The sequence below is a fragment of the Petaurus breviceps genome, unplaced genomic scaffold (assembly GCF_028583685.1).
Source record: "Petaurus breviceps papuanus isolate PSGF00001 unplaced genomic scaffold, PetGlider_PUasm1.0 98, whole genome shotgun sequence".
Taxonomy (NCBI): domain Eukaryota; kingdom Metazoa; phylum Chordata; class Mammalia; order Diprotodontia; family Petauridae; genus Petaurus; species Petaurus breviceps.
Window position 1 is genome coordinate 59,841,062 of NW_027187460.1, and position 3,794 is coordinate 59,844,855.

The 3,794-nt window shown below is 33.7% G+C and overlaps 1 protein-coding gene across 1 annotated transcript in view; it reads left to right on the forward strand.

Annotated features, from left to right (window-relative positions):
* The window catches only part of RRM2B (ribonucleotide reductase regulatory TP53 inducible subunit M2B), a 36,004-nt gene extending 33,896 nt beyond the window's left edge, over window positions 1–2,108 (forward strand). Inside the window, exon 10 of the mRNA XM_069081040.1 lies at window positions 61–2,108. The gene's annotated coding sequence lies outside the window, so the exon portion shown is untranslated. The remainder of the gene's footprint in view (window positions 1–60) is intronic.
* The last annotated feature ends 1,686 nt before the right edge of the window (window positions 2,109–3,794 follow it).

Sequence of the window (3,794 nt, forward strand, 5' to 3'; positions counted from 1 at the left end):
CTCTCTCTCTCTCTCTCTCTCTCTCTCTCTCTCTCTCTCTCTCTCTCCTTTTACCTTCAGGTGATAGCAGCAAAGTAAAGGTAACTGAGATCCGTCCAGCAGCAGGACAGAGGATGTATCATCTTTTGTTTCTTCTCATGAGTACTTTTTAAAAGAGTCTGGAAGAACAGGTTGCATTTTGTCATTTTCCTAGTTTACAACCTTCAGAATTTGTTTTTAGACAAATTCTTGATCTCTTGGTTTCTTGATGGTGGTCTTCTAAATAGCTTATTTGTACTAGATTGGGAAAATTATTTAGCTGTTATAGAAGGCAGAATTCATTCATAGCTATGTTGAAAACAGTAATTTTATCAAATGAAGTAAAACTTTCTACATCAGATATGTTTTTTTTTTTCCTGTTCAATTTGTAGAGTTTGTTCTTTGTATTTAGGGGACAGTTGTATCATTTTATATCAAGTCTGTTGAGGTCTGATTCTGTTTTGTCCTGTTCCATCATTAAACTTAAGCAACATAGACTTTTAGAATAATACCTATATTTTCCTCAACAAAAATTTCAAGGGCATATTCTCTATAATGAGACTTAATTTTAACCAGAAATAGCTTGCATGACTTCAAAATGAAGGAAAGGGAAGTTCTAAGTCCTTTCTATTGAATTCAGATCTTTCTATTGGTAAATGCCTTAATGTCAGCCATATTTATTTATAGCAGCAATAAACTACTAGTAAAAGGGAAGGGAAATCTCATGCTGATTTTTAATATATTGGCTTACAATAAGAAGCATTCTACACTCCCTCTTCAGTACTCTACTTTGCATGTATGTTATATTATGTTCATGACATTTTATTCTCAGTTCTTAAGGAACTTAAGTTCTACAACTTTCTAGGTTTAAAAAAAAGAGTTCATTTATAATTTATAGCATACTTTATTATAGCCTAAATATTTAAATTATGGTTACAGTTAAAACACATTTTATTATTTGGTCCTATAAAATATAGAATTATGGGACTGGGAGTTCTGCTTCCGGGAAAGTAGGATTTTGTTATGTTTATAAGATATAAAGAATTGAAAATAACTATTCCTACAATGTAGGAACCAATCAAGTCATGACCTAATGTTGTGAGGTTTTTGCTATTATCATTTAATAATGTCTAATGCTTGGTTGTTTTGCCACCCCTTCCGTGGATTAAGGAGAAAAATGATTGCTAACAAAACACCAGTTTTCACACTGAAAAAAATTAGTAATCAGAATTGAGTATTTTATAGTATGATAACATTACTGTCATGGCATTTTGAAATTTCAGTTGTATAACTTCAGGCGAAATGTCAATTACTAATTTTTTTTAATGCTGATGACTCAGAAAACTGTTAATGGGATATACAACTTGCTATCACATGGTCATCAGTTTTTATGCAAGCCAAAATATCAGTACAGCTGCTATGCCATAAGTGTTTTAACTAAGGAGAGTAATTGGTACCTGACTCAGGAACTCATACCAAAGCTGGCTGCCTTTCTTATAGGGCCATACAGGGCCAACTGATGAGTGGCTCCCAAACAGGAACATACATATCTTGTTCTTCTAACCCTTTTAAATTATCATCTCCCAATTGGGGGTATGTAGATTGCCTATAGATTTGAAGGAAGAAGGTAGTGGGATTATTGAAATCTTCATTGTACATGCTCTAGGAAAAGAGGATTTCAGCTTTAGTCCTATTTAATCTTCTTCAAAGAAAAATATAGATTCAAATGCTGTGAAATGGTGATAGGTTTTCTTAAATATATAAAACTATAGCAATTCTAGAATTTTTATTTAAATTGATGATGCTAATTTATGCTTTTGACTTTACTGTTTCAAATAAAGCTCTGTTTTCATAATATGAGTTGTCTAGTATTTCGTAGTATTTAGTGGGTACTCCCTTTGTAAAGAGAATACTCTATTAGGCATTGTGTACCTAAACCCCATGTTTTATTTTGTCTTTATATAAAATATTTTGTACTCAATCAGTCCAACTATTTTTGTCCACAATTAAAATTTTTCCAAAGAATATGTTATGCTTTTTGATCTGATTATTTTCACATGATTAAAATAAAATGCATCATAGCAACCTCATTTTCTGTGTTGTTTTTAAGTAAGAATCTTACTTAGGTCAAGACCTTCTCTTTTTCAGATGCAAAGTTTTCTTCATAGTTCCTCATCAGAGGTGCTATTTGGGTAGTCAGGAACATAGACACTTAAAATAAAAAACACCCAAGAATCCAAGAAGGAGTCTGACGCCCAAAGTTGTAATCTAGAAACAGAAATTGGGAGATATGAGTAAACAAAAGAGAACAGTCACAAACACAAAAATGAAATACTGTGCACTGAGAGAAGCCCAATAGGTAAACCCAGCAGAACGTTAATTTCAAAACAAGTGCAAGTTGAGTCTTGCAGAAAAGAATGTCCTGACCACAAGGACTACAAGAATATCTAGGAGAAAATGAAACAAGAGAAACCTTTTCTATCCTTTGATCATTCATCTATTAGGTACATTGTGTTATGCTTTTGATGTTATAAATTTTTCTGAGTTCCCTATATATTTTGGATATATAGACTTTTATCAGTGATATTTGATGCATTGTTTTTTCTCGACCCTTCCTTTTCTAATCCCATCTTTGTTGATTTTTTTCCTCATGCAAAAGCTTTTTCTATTCCATTCTGGCAAGCTCCCCCTCAACAAGATGCAATCAGATGTCATGTTATCTCCTGTTATGTTACAGGAATTTCCTATGTACCATCCATGTACTTACTGCATATGTGAGTCTCCTATTGATCTGCTATTAGGCAAATATAATACTCATGACAATCACATTTATGTTGATGTAAAACCTGGTATTCTGTGTATATCTATGTCATAGAATAGAGTTCTTGTAATCTTCTGGGCAAAAACTCTTGTTCTGTTTATTCCTTGGTAACACTATTGTGAGGGCATCTCAGTTTTGAAGAGCTTGGATTGGGATATTCATTAACCCTTGGTCTAGCAAAGAGGGCATTGCACTCAGACTTGGCTTTGAATTCTGCCTTATGTATCAATTAACTGTGCGACTCTAGACAAGTCAATTCCCTATGCTTCAATTTCCTTATTTTTTTTAACATTTGTTTTTAAAACTTTGATTTCCAGATTCTTTCCCTTATTCCCTCCTCACCCACCCCCACTGGGAAGATAAGCAATTCAATATAGGTAGTACATATGTAGTTACACAAAACGTTTCCATAGTAGATATATTGTGAAAGACCGACTATATTTCCCTCCATCCTATCCCCCCCCACTTATTCTATTTTCTACTTTGACCCTGTCCCTTTTCAAAAGTTTGTGCTTCTAACTACCCTCTCCCCCAGTCTGCTCTCCCTTCTATCATCCCCTCTCTTATCCCCTTCCCCCCTACTTTCCTGTAGGGTAAGATACCCAATTAAGTATATATGTTATTATCTCCTTAAGCCAAATTCAATGAGGGTAAGGTTGACCCATTCCCTTTTGCCTTCCTGTTCTCCCTGTCTGTTGTAACAGTTTTCTCTTGATTTTATATGAGAAAATTTACCCTATTCTATCTCTCCCTATCTCCTCTCATTATATTCCTCTCTCACCTCTTAATTTTATTTTTTAGATATCATCCCTTCCTATTCAGCTGATTTTGTGCCCTCTGTCTATTTATACCTGTAAACGTCATACATGCACTCACATATGTATTTATATACCCACCCTCCTATATATACCTATCTATGTGTATATACATACATATATATATTTATTCCCTTCAA